Source organism: Cheilinus undulatus, linkage group 3 (genome assembly GCF_018320785.1).
Source record: "Cheilinus undulatus linkage group 3, ASM1832078v1, whole genome shotgun sequence".
NCBI classification, from domain to species: domain Eukaryota; kingdom Metazoa; phylum Chordata; class Actinopteri; order Labriformes; family Labridae; genus Cheilinus; species Cheilinus undulatus.
The window spans coordinates 35,787,220-35,808,434 of record NC_054867.1 but is presented as its reverse complement, the minus strand read 5'-3'; the positions used below and the strand labels follow the sequence as shown (position 1 = coordinate 35,808,434).

Here is a 21,215-nt window from a genome sequence, read left to right as displayed (position 1 = left end):
CTCGTGTTGGCTGCAGGTGATTTCCTCCTCCGGTCAGAGGGACGGAGAGAGCTGCAATGTAACTGCTGAGATATTGGATTAAATAATGCTGACTTGGCAAATGAAAGAGGTGGAAAGGTTGAGACACTTTGCTCTCAAAAGCTGCTTACACACATTTACTGTGATTAAAGAAACAGCATGCCCAAAAATGCAAATCTCTCATTATCTCCTTCTCTCTACCAGCTGAACATTTACAAGCACACATGCCGGCCCCATGTGTTCCAGTATCACTGGTATGAACGTGAATGCTTGTAGGTTCATTGAGATCATCCTGCAGCTTTCTGCAGTAAGGCTCTGCTCACTTGCTGCAGGCTGGATGACCTTTTTTGTAACAGAAAACAAAAAGGCTGCTTCCTATTTCAAATACAGCCTGAGGTAGACTTGCGGGGGTGACTTGTGACTGGAGGTGAGTGGAAACGTTCTTTAAAATTTTATATATAAATACTGTTTAAAAAGTAATACTTTGACATTTTTGGAAAGAAGCTCTGTTTCCTTGCTAAAAGTAAACACAAGAAAATCAATAATGACGTACAAAGCTAAGGCCAGAAAAAGATGAGCTAAGCTCAGCATAAAAACAGGAACCAGAAGGGAAAAGGAGGGGCTAACTTTCCCGAATTACATGACAAACACCAGTCTTCAAACTGAGGGACATATATTATACTGCTTTTTTTTTATTTTTTATTTTTAAGTTCCTGTGAAGAGTTAGCAAGATGCCTTTATATGACAGAGGGAGGCAAATTACACTGATGATTTCTTTATAGGAATTTTTAAAATATGTCAAAGCTAGGGAGGGGCAAATACAAAACAAAAAGCAGCATGGACTAGAAACAACCTTTGTTCAAGTTTAACACAGCAAATATTATCAATCAGTAAATAATAGAACTGTTAAAAGAAATTAAGAATAAATTTCTCATCAGATAACACTACTTGCACATATAGGATAAAGAGATAAGACATCTGCTTTGTCTACAAAGGGTGCAAAAATCACATCCACTATAATGAGACTAAAAATGTGAAAATGTCAAGTTGTCTTCAATATGGTTGTCGCACAAGGAAAGCTTAGGCTCCATTTCTAGTCCTTATGATGAGCTTAGATAACCAATTGGTGGCCGACAGATGGATAAGAAAATGGTGATTATTTCTTTATCCAAATCCCAAGAAAAACTTAAATATTTCTGAGGATTTACATCTCAACATTGGGCTTTATCCTTAAAGATGATCTCTTCATACTTTTAGCAATCTTGTGTCCCTACATCCACATCAAATTCAAATCCTAACAGCTCACTCAGTCATGTATTATTTTAAAATCAATCGCTACAATAGATGTTCTTGCTTCTACAGAACCAGAAATCATCTGGCAGAAGCTGTAGACACATCATTATTGTCACGTCACGTATATCAAGACATAGGACTGTGTACTGTGAAAAATATTTTGGAAGTTATTTACTGATAACCTTTGGCTTTACCAGAACGAAAAATTCAAAAGAAAAGTTCACTTAGGTTCCTCAGAAAGGTGACACCCGATGGTAAACACCCTGACATTGATTGAGGCAAAAGCCCAAAAAATAACAAGGCTAACAATGGTGGTCATTGTAGCAATGCCAACGACAAACAACAAGCCAAAGCAACAGAGCTGAACAGCCTGTAATTAATCAATCACTCGTTCTTTATGTATAGCACCAATTCATAACCAAAGTCTTCTCAATACACTTTACAAGGAGGGCAGGTCCAGACTGTACTCTTTGGCGTAGTATTACAAAGGGTCAGTGCTAATGAGCATAAGCACAAGCAAAGCTACAGTTTTGAGGAAAACCTTACATTTAAACCCCAAATCACAGTGGAGCCACAGCGCGCCATATGACTTGCCTATATTGCTCCCACTAATATACTGGCAGCTGTGCATCAACGGTCAAACTCCCCACCAGCCACTGCAGGGCCAGGCGCTTGATACTAGAAGCAAGACCCCGCCTCCCTGCCCCAGTGGATAAGTAAAACAAAAAATAAAATAAATAAGAGCAGTGGTATTTCACCAGCGACCGAGGCCTCCCACTTTTACTTAACACTACTCCACACCTCTAATGAAAGATGGAACTAAATTTCTTCTTCTATGCTCTTAAACAGATCTGAAATTCTGGCAGCCAAGATGTAAGAAAAAATCAGCTGTTCTCTCAGTGAAACACTCGGCCAGCCATGGTGCTGGGTATTCAGGTGATCTGGCTGCCATCAGTGTGGGTTTGTTCACAGAAAATTATTGGGGCAATCATTTGGACGTGCATTGTACAGTGCTGGTGTGTTTCCGGGCTTAACAGGCAGGAACCTCGAGCAGAACCAGACTCATGTTGACAGCCATCTGCTGAAGCCATACTGAGGTTGGAAGTGGGTGGGGGGGGTAGAGGGAAGTGGAGGAGCATAGGGGTGGCGAATTGATAAGATTTTATCGATTTCCTTATCAATTCTTTCTTGTAAATTTTCCTTTTTGGATTGATAAAAATGTTAAACATCAAGTGTTTGGGAGGAGAACATGCTATAATATACAAAAAAGTCTCTTTTTGTTGGATATGTCTCAGTTAAAACAAACTGCTCTCAGGAGCTTTTATCTGTGAACCTGAATTAGAATACAGTACTACTGCACATTTTTTTTTTAAAAGACAAAACCTTAAAATAAATGTAAAACTAGTCTCTGGATCCTAGATATGGTAGGTATCAAAATAAATTGAACTTGTGCAAAGTTAACAGTTCTTGGGCAAAAAGATGCATGTCATGCATAAGACATCACTGTTTGACAGACATTGCCCTGAGTGTGTCTAACTCTTCTTTCTGGCTGTGATCAGTGATGACGAATTACCACGCACACTCTCAGTTGCTGCGTCCTGCTGCAGACACGCCAGGTACAACAGAAACCACTGAGGGTTTTTAAAAAGATTTAATCTTATCTTTGCCCGTTTAATGTAAAATATAGATGAACCTTATCAGTGCTTGTTCATTTTATGTGCTAAAGTATTCTGTAACTTTTTATAAGATCGTTGGAAAGTAAACACTCAGCAGGACAGAGCTCGCTATTGAAACACAACGAGGACATAAATAATTTTAAATTCCAATCTTTTTGTGTTTAAAAGCACACAGAACACTACTTCACATTCCCAGATTGTATGATATTAGATAAGGGTTAGGCTATCAATTCTCATCTTACCTCTGGGAAGAGAGGAGGGGAGGAAGGAAAAAGAGCGCACGTATGTGTCATTGAAAGAGAAAAAAGAGAAACTTCATTTGATCCCCTGCCCTGATTTAACCCGTTTTACTTACATCATTTACTTCTTCTGCTCATGTAAACGTGTCCTTATAAACCTGTTTTATTTTAGACTCGAAGCATTTTGACAAGGGACTAGATGGAGCGCTCGAGAGGCGCACGTTCCTCTCGTTGTGCGTATGCACGCACGCCGACAAGTGTTAGTAAAAATGTGCTTTTTAAACACCTTTTGGAGATACTTATAGCCCGTAAATGTTTATTTTCTCAGCTTCTCTGTTCAGCTGACTGTCACATGCGAATCCTGTTTTTTATGGCACGCGGAGGTGAGGCATCGATAAGATAAGGGAATCGTTTAGATTAAAGGTAAATGATGCCGATGGATCGAGCCAATTGGAACCGGTTCTTAATGGGAACTGGTTCTCGGTTCCCACCCCTAGAGGAGCATGAAGAGAGATGAGGTGGATGCAGAAAGAGGGATAAGAGAAACATCAAAATAAACAATAAATGGTCTGGAAGAGGAATTAATGGCTGGATCAATAACATCAATAATGATGGTAGCAATATGTGAAGAATTAGCAATAACAACCATGAATGATAGAAAACACAGCACTGTAATATTAGCGGCCAGGCTGATAATAATATAGAGAAGAATATTATTGATAATTATAGCAACTAAAGTAGAGTTGCTCTTGGACTTTATTTAACTGTTTTAGAAATGAAAACAAAAGTAATGATGATGTTGATATATAAGGCAGTTGCAGACCGGCAGATCCACAGCCTCCTAACAAACAGCTACAATGCTTTTGATTAACTGCTAGTCACATCAGACACACAATCAGTACATTAATCTTTGTTTGCAGCACCAACTCAAAACCAAAGTTATTTCAAGACACTTTACAAAGAGGGCAGGTCTGGACCGTACTCTCCGATGTAGCCTATTAGTATGAAGACCGGTGCTAATCACCATGAGCTCAAGACTAGCAGTATTTAGCATTGTTACAATGGTGAGGAAACCTTCCCTTTAACAGACAGGAACCTTGAGCAGAACCAGTTTCATGTTGACAGCCATCTGTTAAAGCCACACTGGGGTTGGAAAAGGGTAGAGGGGTATGGGGTAGGGGCAAAGCAGGAAGAGGAGAGGGCCAAGAGAAACAACAAAACAAATGGATGATAGATTTATAGCTGTCTTGGCCATAAACTTATCTCCCATTTAGTTGGATATGGCTATAATATACCTTTATTTCCACGTCTTTTCCATCCAACCTCAGGTAGACATTTTACACTCGCTCACTGGCCTTAATTTCAAAAGTAGAGGTTGCAGCTTGGTAAAAAATAAACTACTCCCTAAGGGGCAAAAAGGCCTTTTTTTCCACAGAAAGTGCTTTTGGTCATTCTCTACAACTGTCAGTGGGTTTTAACTAATTTTAATACAATAACAATTGTCAAAAAGATTCTGACTATGACCATTCAGTGTTAAATTGATTAAAAAACAGTGGTTTTTTTTCATTCCCTGATAAGTGGTGATTTTGGAGATATGAGGTTTTGGCCGACATCAGCAATTTGATTTATTTCCTTGAATCGAATACGGAGTCTTTCTGTTTTTAATGTTTATAGTTATCTGTTACTGTAACCATTGGATTACTTTCTGGTGTCAGGATGTGAACTTCATGTTGTGAGCAACCTTCCAGTCATTTCTGCTCTTGGCATGACACCCAAGATCTCCCATCTCTCTTTGAAACCATCAAATGAACACACGCTCAGTCAGACACTGTACACTGGTATTAGCTTGCAGCCTGATATCTGACAGCAGCCCAAGAACATGTCAAATGTGATTTCATTTGGAGTGGAGCAACTTCACACATACAGCATAAAGCAGCCAGAAACATGGGGCCGCTGGCACTAGAGCACTTTAAGACTGTTTTAAATGGCAGTTTATTTATTTTTTACTTGGGTATAAACAGATTGTCAGCTCAGAGGGTTTTTCCTGAGGCTGAATTTATTTTTCTTCTAACTCTGGCGTTTTTCAGAGGCTCTTTTCTGAAGATAAATCTGCCAGTGCCTACAGGGATGGAGAATCTTCTGCTAGATGCTGGAGATGAATGAGGGGGAAAGATATTTTAACCAGCGGGGGATCCAGAGTCGTAGAAATGGTTCTTATACAGTTTCTTTAATGTCACAATGAGCTGTGCTTTAACATCATGACATGCTTTCAAATGGACTATCACAGCCAAAGGAAACTTATAGAGTGCAGTCACGTACAATTCCAACAGATTAAATATACTTTAGAATCCTAAATATGGGAGAAAATGAGTAAACGGCTCCAAAAATCCAAACTTATTATATTGAAAAAAATGCAACAAACAGAATCCGACACTCAGATACATAATAACATAATAAAAACATTAATAAGGAGCTAAAAGGAAGATATACAGTTCCTATAAAAAGTACAGTTCCTTGAAAAACTCCAAAAAGTCTGTCAGGTTGCATGGGAATTTTCAGGTCCAGCCAATTCTCTGATGGATTACATTTGGGCTTTGACTCCTGATCATCTTGTTGTCTGTAAAACATTTTTGTGTATGCTACGGTCATTGCCTTGCTGGAAAATAAATCTTTTCCCAAGCCATGGTTCTCTTGCAGACTGAATAAGATTGTCCTCCAGGATGTTTTATGGTTTGCTGCATTAATTTTACCCTCTACCTTTATAAGCCTTCTATGACCAGCTGCCAAGAAGCATCCCCACAGGATGATGCTGCCACCACAAAAGCACAATTTTGGTCTCATCAGACCAAATACCTTTTTTACACTCTTATACTTTTCATTAGCCTTTTCTCTGAGTTGCCTGGGGTGTTCTGTTGTCTTCATGGTGTAATGGTAGCCATAAATACAGACTAACTGGACCTCCCAGATACAGGTGTCTTTACATCCAAAACATCCAAGGAGGTGAACACATTTTAAAGGCACTGTATTAACAACCATAAAGGAAATCAAACATTGTTTCAAAACAGTTTTTAAGTTAAAATACCAAATGTGTCATATATGAGGTTCCTTGATTAGAAAATGTTCTTGTATCATTAATGATAGTAAACTAAACATTGTGAGGTTATTGATCGTGAGGACTTTGAGATGTATTTCTAGCATGTTATTCACCAAACAATTCAAGAACAATCAACAGACATTTACAGTCCTAGTAGGAAAAAAAGCTCATTAAAATTATTTGCATAAAAAGCCTTAAGTCTAATAACTAGCTCCAAAAAGAGCATCATGCTAAAGATTGCATTGGGCACTCCGTCAATTAAAGCAAACTGGTGCCATCTGGCTTATTAAAAAATGTTGAGGTTAAATATTCATAATACACATGAGTGGGCATGATGCTGTGGGGTAGATGAGATTTTTTCCCCCTGCTGGCCTAGGCTCTATTACTTTCTATAAAGAAGCTAAAGCTCTGGCCTCCTGCTACTGCATAGCTTCACTTGTATTTGTTGCTACATTTCTTCCTCAACTGCTGCCTTGCAGCATTACATAACAGGCAGCTCAAATGCTTCTCATGCAGAAGAGAAGAGCTAAATACAAATTTCATTGTCAAAACAAGTCTGTTGATTTAGCATTCATTTAGACACCGATGCAGAGTAGCAGTGGCAGCTTTCACTAAACATGCAGAGCACTTTAACATGGAGATGTGCATTTATGAAGAGGCTTTATAACAACAGTCATTAGCAACACAAAGCAAACATAAAGCTGATTCTTTACTATTATTCCTGAATTGATACAATAATGAAATATAATGGACCAGTTTGGTATTGTTGTCATGACACCAGAAAGTTTAAATTTGATACAATACTAGAAAAAAATCAAAGATCTTGATACCTGTTTAGTTGCCATGGCAACAAAAAAAAGTCCCAGGCATCCAATATTGTGCAATTTGTTATTTTTTATTACCAAAAATGGCAATAAAATACTTTAAAACATATGCTCTATGTCTGTTTGTGTGAGATAAACTTTAACCTCCTGAGACCTGAGCTTTGGTTTGATTGCATTTTTACTTTATCCCACGTATATGGGATTAAAAGGACCTGATGAGTTCTAAAGCTCATGCTCGTCTTTGAACAGAAATGTATTCTGTTTCTGCAGATACTACAGCACTGGATAAGTTTTGGAACAAGTGTTTTGGCTGTGGGTCAGCCAGTCTGTAAGAAAAGGTTTCGGTTATTCAGAGAGGTATGGTGGAGTTATTTTCCACAAAAAGTGGAAAATAAAGTTGTAAAGTAGAATGTATATCCCTACCCCTTTCTCACTTTTCTACTTTTAATTCAAATTATTGAAGCAAATCTACCACCCTCTATTTTTAAGTATGCCGTAAATATTACCCCCAAAATTTTGTCCAATATTTCCAAAATGTTTAATTGAAACTCTATCCTAAAACCCAAATAATTCTGAAACAATTCCCTCCCAAAATCCATGTTGATTCCTGAAAATTTTCAGGTTGTTTCCCAAGATTTCAAAGCAAATTTCCCCTAAGATTACAGTCCCCCAAATTCCAGGAAAATTTGAGAAAATTGTCTCAAACATTTGAACGAGTTTCTTGAACTTTCTGTGAAATTGTCAAAAATTTTGAAACCACAGAAATGCCTGAAACTTTACAAACAAAACCCCCAAAACATCCAGACAAATTTCTCAAACTCCCATGAAAATGCCTTTAAAAATTGGAGCAAAGTTCTCCCCAAACTTCCAATGAAATGCTCAAAAGACACACAAGCATATCCCCCATATTTCCATGTAAATTCCTGAAAATTTTCAAGGGAATTCCCCAAAATTTTGAAGCAAATTCCCCCTAAAATTAATCAGCCAATTCACTAAAAATTAACAGCTACATTTCCTAAAATGTTCCTTGAAATTTTTGTGAAAATAATCGGAAAATATCAAATCCCCAAAATGCACAAATAAATTTCCAAGTATTTATCAACAATCACAAATACATTTCCCTAATTTCAACAAAATGCTCGAACAATATATTAACATATCTCCAAAATTTCTAGAAATTTACAAATCGAATTCCCCATAATTTCAAAGAAAATACCAAACGATAAAAAATACATTTTTAATATAGCCATGGAAATGCCTGAAATTTTCCAAATTCCTTTAAACAACTACACAAAAATTTTTCTCAAATTCCATTTATACAATAAATACACAATAACTTAAAATAAAATCAATAAAAAACAAAACAAATTTCCATCAAAACTTTCAATGAAACGCTCCAAAGAAATACAAACATATCCCCAAGATTTCCATGAAAATACTTGAAAATTTCCAAACAAATTCCCCATTAAATTTCCATCAAATTTTCCTGAAAATATCAAAGCGAATTCTCTTATCATTTCAAGTAAACATGAATGGACATTCTTGACAATTATCTAAAAAATACATCAGCAAAAAATTATTGTTATTAACATTACTCTGTTGTAGGAAAGCCAAAGTGTAATATCCTCATGCAGAGTGCAGAGTCTCAGGAGGTTGAAGGTAAAACATATGTATTTGTTGTCCTGTGAAAAGAGTGGACCGCTGCTGCTCTTTCTTGCTTGAATGAATATCTAAAAGTAAATAAAGGCTTTTATTTCTATTATCCATGATCATTAAAACAATGGAGACTGTCTCACTTAGAAACATGTGGTCTCAAAAAGTATCAGAGGATTGACAGTTTGGAAACCCTTGTGTGAATGAAGACCTTTCATGTCCTGGCATTGCACATAAGCATTATTAAATCCAGTCTATTTCTAGAGCATTTGAGAAACACGCAGAGAGAGATGAGTGGAGACACACATCCCCACACACGCACACACATTAATTAAACTCTATCAGTGAGGCAAAGAAAGAACAGCTGTCTTCATTTTCTTCTTCAACATAACAAGAGAGCCTCTCATATGAAGACACACTTACGGAAACGTCGGCAAATATTCCACGACATCCCCCTTTATTTGACTCAGTTTTAATACACCAACACAGACAGAACCTCAGCGCATCGAGTGAAACACAAGCCTACATCAATAAATGAACCATCCCACCATTTGGCTATTTCTCTCCTTTTGCCCAGAGCAAACAGATGGCGAGTGTACTTCTGTGCACATTTAAGATGGTACCTAAGTGGTTACTGTGGCCTGTGTGGGTCTGCGAGTATTTACATCACAGCAGCCAAAATGTACTGCTGTATGTGTGTGTTTTTTTCCAACTATACCACCATCTATTTATGATTCATATTACAAGAGGGAGGAAAGCTGGCTCCCTGATGGAGAGCCCTCTGAATGCAGGGAAAACGTCCCAGCATGCACCCACACTCACGACACCCCGAATGGAACACCCACAGCTTTTGTCACCCAAGCCTCAGAAATGCATCATTTTACTACAGTGTATTAGCATAGCATTGTTCAGCTCTCTCTTTCTTAAAAAATCCCTACCAGGAGAAGAACACTAAGCACCACCAAATACGGAGGTAACAGTACTTTGTGAGAGGGTTGAATATTGTTACACTTAAAGGACTGTTAACTGAATCTTGAGCCCCTTTATTTAAAGAAGATTGGATGCTATTATTTTGACTCCTCTTGTTGGATATCCTCAGTTGATGCGTACCTCAGCGTGGTAAGATTTCATAGTGGAAGATACGAGGCTTGGGTTTCCAATGCATAGATCGTTGGTTCCAAGGTGGTTATCAATAAAACAATTTAAATGTATGTTAATTTTTGACAAATCACACAACTTTTTTGATATGAGACCTGAGGTCTCTACTTTTCCTTGAAACAACTGTGTAGGCTTCACAGAATAAAGGTTTACTGCAATAACTTCACTGACTGTTTGAGCTATTTTATCAGTATAAGAGTGCCATCTGCTATGATAACCTAGAGGAAGATCACTATTCTTCACTCACTTCTTTAGCCTCAAACAGGAGCAAGCAAAGTCAGTACTTACTCAAAATCATTGTCACTAAAACCAACACTTGAGGCTAAAAACCCAGGTGTTGTTTTGGGCTTTGGTTTGAATTTCAAGTCATATCACAAAATCCATGAGACAGCGACAGCTTGTCCCAAATGCCTCCATCAGAGTACTGACTAATAGCAAAAATAGTTGAGCATATAACACCAGTTTTTGAATCGCTGCATTAGCTTCCTGTGTCACAAAAGATAGATTTGAAAATCTTATAGCTGCTTTCAAATCACTAAATGGCCTCAGGCCTACATACCGTCTAGATCTACGCGCGTCATATGAGGCACTTTGAACTGACAGGTCTTCTGACTGTGCCCAGGACAGGAACTAAGCAGGATGATGCAGACTTTGGTTATTATGCTCCATCTCTCTGGAACAAACACCTGAGGTGTGCCAAAACAGTTGGCTCAAAACCCTTCAGCCTGCTGGGGGTTTGAGTAAACAGCCACGTCTGTTACTGAAAACTATTTCATCAATAACTTCTCACTGTTTTCTCATAGTCAAAAACTATTTTTGACCTACTGGTTTTAACCATTTTCAATCCTTTTCATTAATCATTTTAACATCATTTAGTGTACATCTGTATGTGTTTATATTTGCACAGATGTTTACTTGTATGTCTGTGCGTACATGTATTTGCATACTGCATGGTCACATTGATATTAAACTTTGTTTGGACACACACGTCTAATTTTTTGAAAGTTCTATAACCCTGTTTGAAAAATTTGTTTTATTGTGTATGTCCCAGTGAAGCAATTTGAACTGCTTTTGTTTGACAGGTGCAATAGAAATTAACTTAACTTGCCTTTCTAACATACTTTTTGCCATCAGTTTTGCCTTACCCCTCTTGCAGTGCACAGAAATTAGGAGAAACACAACTAATATTGTTACAACATGTGGCCTTTTGCCTCTTCCGAAGGTGCAAACACATGTAACTTTGTTTCTTACTGCTGATCATTCTTTAGCTGTTCTCTTTTACTCTCATAACTTTGCGATAACACAAAATAAGGCATATTTGCAATCACAACGGGGAAGAAAAGGGAAGCTAGGAGTGAGGCAGTAAAAAATCAAAGTTAAAGAGAACAGTAATATGACATAGTTTCTTCTGTAAAAAGTTGCACGTACACTCGGCTACTTCCACTGTAACATCAACAGGGAAAAAGACTGGATCTTGATTGAAGCATCACATATGGTATTGTATCATATTGTTAGTCTCATAGCACAATTGCCTAAGTCCTTTTTGGGCCAAATTGATGTATCTGCCCAACTCCACTCTTCTCGCACTGCTGATTCATTGTTCCCTATTGCCTATATCACCAGCCAATGAGAGTGCTTGTTACAGTTCATAATCACTATATGCTTACGTCATCTATCAATTATTATCTATTAAGTCATTTTATTTGCTATGTAGTCCTTGTTGTGGCTGTTCTTCTCTAAGAGACTTGTTCACACATTCACACTTCCTTGAAACCCACTTTGAAGTTTAAGGAATGAGAACAAATGAGAAAGAGTTAAGCTGACATAGGTCTGCTGGTCCTGCATAAAACTCTTAAATGCATACATATATACACTCACTGGCCACTCACTGTGTTGGACTTTTGCCTTCAGAATGACCATAATTCTTCATGGCATAGTTCCAACAAGGTGTTGCAAACTTTCCTCGGACATTTTGGTCCATATTAACATGGTAACATCATGCAGTTGCTGCAGATTTGTCAGCTCCACATCCATAATGCTAATCTCCTGTTCCATTACATCCAAAAGGTGCTCAATTGGATTGACCTCTGGTGACTGTGGAGGCCACTGGAGTACAGGGAACCGGGAGCCGATACCAAGGGGTTAGGTATCAGCCAATACGGAGTATTGATCAGATACTAGTGTGAACTTTCTGGACTGACTGTGCAAACTAGCAAATTATTTTAGACCTATATTTGACTCAGAACATGGCTCAACAAATAGAATCATAAATTACAGCATCTCTGTGACCCTAAAGTTGTTTATATGCCGATTGTTGAGTTTTACTGCTAAATATTAAAACAACAATAGGACAGGGTGCTACATCACAGGCTCTCTCTCTATTATGCTTTGCAGCATCATGTGATTACAGAACAGCCCGCCATTGGCTGACAGACCCTCACAAAGGGCAAACAACATGGCAGTTAGCATTCAAGTTAGCATTCAAGCTGTAATAGTGGTAATAGATGATCGTAAGTCAATTACAATAGATACAAAAATGTTCAATGTTGCGTTTATTGGTGTGGATTTAATTATTTAGTCCCCAAAAGTCACACAAGTTCCAGGCTTGCTGAAACTGCTGCCACACAGTATTCAAAGGCATCAATATCGTCAATGAGAAGGCACAACAGCTAGCTTCCAGAGGAAAAACAAGTAAGAGGCAACAATTTATGGTTCAAAAGTTATTACCTCCGCCAAGGAGGTTATGTGATCGGCAGGGTTTTTTAGTTAGTTTGTTAGTTTGTTAGCAACATTACTCAAAAAGTTATGGACGGATTTTCATGAAATTTTCAGGAAAAGTCAGAGAAAGCATAAGGAAAAACTGATTAGATTTTGGGAGTGATCCGGATGACCGTCTGGATCCAGGAATCTTTTAAAGGATTCTTTAGGAAATAGGGCTAATGGCAGAGGTCTGCGCTCTCCAAGTGCTTTTCTAGTGTAACTTTTGAATAACAGTTTCGCTTTTTGTCGTGTATGATAGTGCCAGTCTGGAAGGCATTTTAACGTTCACATTCAGAGAAAAACTGTCACGCAGCCACTATTCTTTGCTGCTGCAGTGGGTCCTTGGTTCTTCTTCACTGCTCTAAAAACAGTAGCCCATGCATCCAGTGCTTTCCAGCAACAAAGAAGAATTGATTTCCAGTTGATAGCACTAACATTTAGCATGGCTAAACAAAGCAAAATATAAAGGTAAACCAAACTGTATTGGATAAACTCCTGTACTCACTGATACCAATACCTGCATTTTAAGCAGTATCAGATGTATTTCCTATACTGGTTTTGAAATCAGAACAACCCTACATATAGCACTGTAAATATTGTCAGAAATTTTCATATTTGCTGATACCAAGTATCTGTTGATACAGAAATCACGCAGATAATATTTTGTATCCCTACTCATATCTATGCTTATTTCATCATCATATTTAATGGTAGAACAAAAATGTTCTTGTTAGTTAAGGATATAACATTGGGCATCAACAATCGAATGTATGAAGTCTTTCAGTTCTAAAATTTAGAAGACAAAAAAAAAAATTCCCCGTTAACAGCTTCTTTGTTGGATAATGGTAATATTTCCTCAATCCAGTGATTGAAGACAAAATATCATTGGGGTTTTGAGCTACTGCTCTGTCAAAGAACAACATCTGAAGATATCACCGTGGGCAGCAGCTATCACATTTTATATCTTCTCCAGCTGCACCTGATAAGACATAACAATCACTAAGGTGAGTACTTTTAATTAATGTTTACATGTTGTGACTCTTATTTATAAATGTTTGACACATTTCTCCATCTTCTGTCTTCGTAGATTCTACAGTCTATGACATCCAGCAACTTCAAGGTTCACTAAATGAAAACAGAAGCGGTCTCTTTAAAGCAGAGTCCCATCTCTGTCATTAATGATGATATACCACAACTTCACACAACACAGCATGGGGATTTAAATGCCATCCACTTACACAACCCTGCCAGTAGCTATTTACCGTGTACGTGACTCACTGTCAACTCTACAACCAAAAGTGGACCTCCAGAGATGTGAGGAATCCTACTGACAGTCTGGACTAGGGCGAGTTATCTTGTAGATTTACACCAGGGTGGGAGGTGAGTCAGCTCTGATTTACATGGCTCTGCAGTAAACGATACTGAGTCCAATGCAGCAGAAGTCTTTGGAGCTGGTACAAACTGCGACCAAGAACAATGCCATGATTGGACAAAAAAAAAAGGGCTTTTAGAGCAGTTCCAAGTAAGCTCTTAAATTTAGTCTGCACAAAGCAGAAAAAGAGCAATTCAAACGAAAAGTGATATAAACTTATTCACATCAGCAGTGGATTGCAGCAGTTTATTTTCCTCGGCTAAGCAAATAACAGTGCCTGTTAGAGAGGTATGTCACTCCCTCAAAGCCCCGTCCTTGGTTTGATGCTTGAGAGGAGAGCTGATAACCGGACTGTGAAAAGCAGGAGCTTTATGGGATTGATTCCCCCACCTGCACTGCACTGCCTCCCAATCTCCCAGATTTCTCCCATTCCCTGAACCGCTTTACATAATCATAAGCCATTTTGTGTGCATCATTAATTCAGTCCTGACTGGAGCTATTTAATCATTCCTTGGAGGAGGTGCAGGCTCTCGCAGTCAGTCTTGATGATTTTAACCAGTGGTGTCATGCAGGCCGAGTGTCACATTACAGAGCGGCTAAGTCTGCAGCAATGCAGCCCGCTAAAGCTGCCGCAATCCCTCCGTACCTCAAGAGAAGTTCAGTTTGACGGCCTCCTTGGCTCTCTGGGAGGAGGTCACTTCAAACCTAGCCTGCCTTCTCCTTTGTACACTGACAGTGTTGGTTCAAGCTCAAGGCTGTCATTCAAGGAAACAGAGACGACTGTATGCAAATGAGAGCAGAATTTTTGCACCCCAATCCTGCAGTGTGGATAATCGCGGAAAGTTTTGCTGGATGGATAAGCTTTAAGTGTAGGGGGACAGTTATGAAACCTCTTCAGCTGTCAAATGGTGAAAAGAAAACTCAGAACTGAATTTAACAAAGAAAAAAATTCCTGAGCTACAGGATGAAAAGCACAGCTTTGTTAAAAGGAGCTTGCAAGCTTTACTGGGAAAGGCTGGATTGAAAGATACACAGTGACACAGGCACAGATCAGTCCAGCCTACTGTACTTCCTCTTGGGCATAGTGCCGACACCAGCATTAACCTTAGCACTCTCCCTTTATCTCAGTCACTCTGCGCTTCCTTCCCTTTCATGTGCATCTCTTTACAACCACAAAACATTATGCTGTAGCCTCTGTGCATGCATCCCTGACTCTCATGCCGCATTTAGACTTGAATTACCTTCAGTTTACATCAGACGCACAAACACAGAGCCTGTTACTGACTTCGGACTACGCTGCAGAAGCAAAGAACACAAACAGCCGCTGGCCCCCCCAAGCTGAAAATGATTTTACTCATTCAATATCATTAGCCTCAATAATGACAACATGGCGAGGCTGCCGCTAGCAAATCACATGGAAAGCACTGTGATGGGTCTTCAGACGACTGAGGATGGGTAATGTGTTTACTCAGATCAACGCCCCATCTAATTTCTCTGTCAACAGTCAACATAATGTATTTCTTTAACACTTATTAAAAGGGTTCTGCTTTAAAGGCTTGGCTTTCTCTTGTAGTCCTCCTTCATTATGGTTTAAGACCTGAAGAAATACAGTAAAAAATTATCTCCTTATAATCCTGCTTGGGAAAATATGTAGACTGTGCAAAAAATGACAGAAGAAAATTGCAGAGGCTCAGTAAAGAAAATTAGTGCATTGATTGTCCTATGCTACTTTTCAGCTAAAAGGTGTTTCTTCTTGATTTTGTCAGAAAAAAAGTGACAGCTTTTAAAATGTGAATCAGTATTTTCATCTTCCACCGAGGCATCAGAGGTTGTCAAAAACAGACGATTATTCACACTGCTTTGCCATCTCAGTAACACAAATTAGCTCCGTTAAGGCAAAAATAAATGAGTAAATGGATAAATAAAGCATGATAAAGACTGGAAAAGACATTATGAGAAAGTTTTAAAAAATGAGACACTGTTGGTTTCACTTTGGACCAGTCTCCCTGGTGAATGTCCTTGGATTTTTCCCCTCATTCATTGCCCCCTCCCTCAACCTCAAACAGGCTCTATTTTTGTTCTACATATCAACAGCAGTTTTCTCTGAGTGTCTATTCCAGGATTTGTTGACATTATAGGTCTTTTAAAGTGTCTGTATGCTCAGGGTCGTGACAAAGTGTTGGTATTTGACACTTTGTCACCTGGACTGAGAACATGCTGATACTGAAAAAGAAGCAAAGTCAAAGACCTTACTTTTGTTTTGTTTGACAGCACCTGCAGTGGTGAGCTGTGATCACACATGTTTAACTCAAGATTAACAGAGAACAAAGATCATTTGAATGAGGAATTGGTTTGTTTTTCTCTGGATTAGCACAGAATTGATCGAAACCTGACTATCAGTATTGGAACTGATTTACAACATGGCTTTAAATCAGGATTTAGGTTAAATTTTGGGTCTCTTCCCTGATGTGATGCTGTGGTTTTTGCAGCCATTCAAGTCTTACTGTAGAAACATTGCGGTTGTTTTTGATTTGAAGCTTTCAACTTCTGTTAAAGAGCAACAAAGAAGAGATAACTAAAACTGTTATTATGCCAAACAACATTAATAACTGTGCAGAACAAGAAGAGACTGTTACGCAAGACTGTGCCACAAATTAATGTCTTCAAGTAAAACCTTTTAAAACCAGTGAAAAGTACTGGATAAAGCTGATGCTAGTGGACTACCAAGGGAAAAAAGGAGAGATGTCTCTAAGGACTAGATAGATTGATTGATTTTGTGTCTTTCACATCATCAGACTTAGGAAGAAAGCTTGTTGGCATTAATGTTGTTGCTGTATTTGTTCACAAAAGCAAACATAACTTAAAGCAAAAAAAGGAATTTTGTTAACTTATTTTTTTACTAATATAAAATTTGTAAGTATTTCAGCTCAATTTTTCTGAGGTGATAAAACATTTTTATCTATCAAGGTTTATTTTTGGTTTTTTTATGCCTTTATTGATAGAGGAGGACAGTGGATAGGTTCAGAAACAGGGAAGATAGAGGTGAGGAGAGACATGCGGCAAAGTGCCACAGGCCGAGCGCTCACATGGTGCGCGCCTTACACTTCTAGGCCACCTGCGCCCAACATATCTTTAGTTTTAAGTACACAGGGCTGATCACTAAGTCTTTTTTGTCATTGCACTCAAAATATTTGACAATCATCCCTTAATCTGCATAGTTTTGCACCATTAGTGAAGTCACCCACCCAGTTAGGACCTCAGTTAGGTTCGCTGTCAGGGCCTCACAGAAAGCAAAGGCCACCCTGGGAGACCCTCACCACCTTCTGCTCTCAGAGTTTAGACTTCTGCCATCAGGGAGGTAATTTACTTATGCCAGGAGGGCCAAACCAACAGATACCTGAGGTCATTTGTATCGATAGCTATCGAGATTTTAGATAAGCTGTAGGCATTGCTGCCATTATACTTTGGACTGTCAGAGTCATAAATTGAATCTCACTACCTGTTTACCATGATGAAACCCATGGGAGCTATGTCTAAAATATATTTATGAATGTTTTTATGATGTGAATGGCCATCAGAATTGTCCCTCAGGGACAGTAAAGCCTTGGAATCTAAGTTAGCGAAGTCCCACTGTGGGGATAAAGTTATGTATTTTAACTTGAGTCCTACTCATCCCCCGTCCCCCCATTACTTATATCAGTAGTGATCATACTCACTACTATAGTGATTCTGATCAGTAATGACAAATATTTTATTTTGAGTATTTTCAACTTATTTAGTAATAAGCTGTGCTCTGTTTGTTTATAATGAGCAAACCTGGAAATAGAATTTACAGAAATCACACCATTACTATACTTGATTAGAATAACAGTTATTTGAAGAAAGAAAAATACATGTTCGCTGTAAGACCAAATAGTAAAAAATTGTTAAAAAATTAATTCTGTCAACGTAAAAATCTAAGAAAGCTATTTCAGCTCTATTCTGTAGTTGATAAAACGTATATTTAATGTTTCAGTGTGTTTAGTGCTGATCGCTCTAAGTAATAATAGTCATTTTACTTAATCTTCCCTTAATCTGCATAGTTTTGCACTATGCGTGAAGTTACCCGCTCAGTTAGAGAAGTACTGCCTGTTGGGAGCAACTTCAACGTAGCAAGGATGACATACTGAACTCTGAAGAAGAGCACTTTAAATTACACCATTTAGTATTTGCGACTTGCAGTCAATCAAATTATCAAAATTATGATGTGTTAAGGACATAAAGGAAAATTGCAGTGGATGAGAGACATGTAAATTATATAACTTGAGTCCGACTCAAATTTTGAGTATCTTCATAAGTGCTGAGAATACTATAGTTATTAAAACAAAATTAAATTAATGTAGATGTACTTTAACCAGTCCAGGGTGCACCCCGACTCTCGCCCAATGACAGCTGGGAGCAGCTCCAATTCCCCCCGACCCCCAACGGGATAAGGGGTATAGCTAGCGGATGGATGTATAGAATTAAATGGTAGTGGCATCCAATCAGGGACGAGTATTGAAATCCAGTACAGTATCCAATACCTACAATACCAAATTACAACAAAGATTTCTGTGCTTCATTTCGGTACCCTACCACCCTGATGCAATGCCCCACCACTCCAAATGAAAGACCTGAAATGTGAGTCTGCTTGTCTCTCGTATTTATACCTGGGACACACAGTGCTTATAAAACCCTAACCAAAGTAAGGTTTATGCCATTGCTGGCCTAAATTAACAGCATTGGTAATTACAAAATCATTTTTTATGTTTCCTCAATGGTTAAAACACCAATATGTAGAAACTCTTTAACCCAAATGATATTCTTAATGCTAAAATATAATTATTATTGTTATCCATGAATTTTCAAATTTACTGATTTACAAAAAAATTGAAAAAATAGTAAAGCACATTAATATTTCTTGATTAATATGTCAAATTATAGTTATTTAGTTGCATTCCTGAACAGAAAAATTAGTTGTAGTGGTTGAATGTTATGCTTGATTAATTTCTGACTTCTCAGAGAAGCCCAGTGAGCCGGCTCAAATTTCGGTGAATTCAGTTTGAAATACTTCATTCCTGTTCAAAATGGTAAAACGTGGAGAGCTCACTGAAAATGAAAGAGTCCGCATTAAAGCCTTTCATGATGCTGGAAGGTCTTTGAGACAAATATGACAGGTGGTCTAATAAATTTGTTAAGCAATGTACATTTACTTTATTGTTTGTCTCTGATGCAACACCAGCATATGAAGCTAAACTTGTTTCCTTTCCTTATATGTTTTATATATATCTTTATAATATTATTCTGAATCATTCATGAAAACAAGAAAGCTTTAATTTACCTACTGACCTTAGAAACACTTTTTTTCTCTTCAAAGTATTGATTTAGGCTCCGCTCAGGCACGGACATAGTTTAAAAGGTACTGATTTAGCACCAATATTGGAAAAAAGCCATCGAATGGGTACTTCTATGGTTGGAAACTCAAGTTCAGGTAACAGAATCAGTATCAGGAAAGACCATCTAAAGTTTCGCTATCTTATGTCATTGATCTTTCTTTGTTTGTGTAGAGAAAATAAATTACTCACAACTCTGCACAGACTGGTAGAGAAAAAACCTGCCGACCCCCCTAGCTCTGCTGACAAACCACTGCAGATTGATGAAAGTCTCTTGTTATTCTAGCAGGGAATATGGGAATATCAATTCAACACCAAATTCATAACACCAAAGAATACTGCATTAACTGAGGGGCTTTCATCAGTTTGACTCATTTCTGTTCTGTTTATTCATCTTGCAGACCAGTAAGTTTAAATGGTTTGCAGTAGTGAGGGAATGCAGGTTATCATATTCTTCATCGCTGCTTCATCTTAAGCTATAACTTTATATAAGCTTTGGACTGACAGGTGGAAGAGTATATACAGGGAGCAGGTCATTACAACAAAATAACTCCAGACGGGCTGACTGAAGTCTGCAAGACAAATCTAATACATTGCACTAATAGCCAGCCTGCTGCAGATCATAATGCACCATACCTCACAAAGCTGAAAAGTAATGTGAACTCATTTCTCTCACCAGCACTGCCTACAGACTTCATGTCCTCCCCTACTGTTCAATTTGCCACTCACTCTTCAACCCTCAGTGCCTCCATATGCATTCAGAAATATTCCACTGTATAATTTACCCAATTTCCAGCCTTTATGAATTATTCTCCTCATACAAAAACAAGGCATTTGCATTCTGTTATTAAAGCTTTTCTGCAAGCAAACCTAAATGTTAAATATGGGAAATGGTAGATAAAATACAGCTATTAGTCTTCTTGTCCCCTGGGATTTCAAATGGGCTAAACAGCGTCCCTTTAATAAAGCACCAAACCATTTATCCACCTTATCAGAATGAAAGGAACAGAGCTATATATATGAGCACAGACCAGTGATCAGTAATGAAATGATTTAAAGGCTGAGATAAATATTCAACACAGCGGTGTGTCAACATGTAATACTGCAGGCAAGGGTATCATTATGAAAAGGGTTGATTTTTTCCACAGCATGTTAGCGAAACTCTTAAATATAACAGAAATTCTGTTTCTATTGGAGATTACTACTTTATAAAGCTACTGAAGCATTGATTGCAAATAGATCTGATAATCTATGTAATAAAAAAATTTATGCATTATGAGAAATTAGACTGCGAATGTCTAACTAGTGTCTTTTCTATGAAAATACAGCTAATTCAACTTTGTTTGTCAGTCCTGCACATTATAGATAAGGCATCATTGGCCACTATTTACATTTTAATTACATAGCATGACTGAGCACTGAGGCACTAGGATCAGATAAAATTAGACATTGCAAATCTCCTGACATATTCTGTTTTTAAAGTCCTTCCTGAAGGGAGATTGGAAGTTTTGGAGATTATTATGAGTAGCTGTCATGATAGAGCATCTGTCTAAACTGTTATCTATCTCTAACAGCTGGTGTTTGGCATTTCAGAGAGGGAGGACTTGAGGAGAAAAATTAGCACCAAGAACAAAGTGTTAAATGGGCTCTGGCTGTGATTCATTTGAATCTGAGCAAAATAATTTAATTGGTAAACTTTTCAAAAAAAAAAAGTTCC

The 21,215-nt window shown here is 38.0% G+C and overlaps 1 protein-coding gene across 5 annotated transcripts in view; it reads right to left on the bottom strand.

Annotated features, from left to right (window-relative positions):
• Positions 1-21,215, bottom strand: part of kcnab2a (potassium voltage-gated channel subfamily A regulatory beta subunit 2a) — a 151,441-nt gene that overhangs the window by 34,553 nt on the left and 95,673 nt on the right. The window lies entirely within an intron of this gene.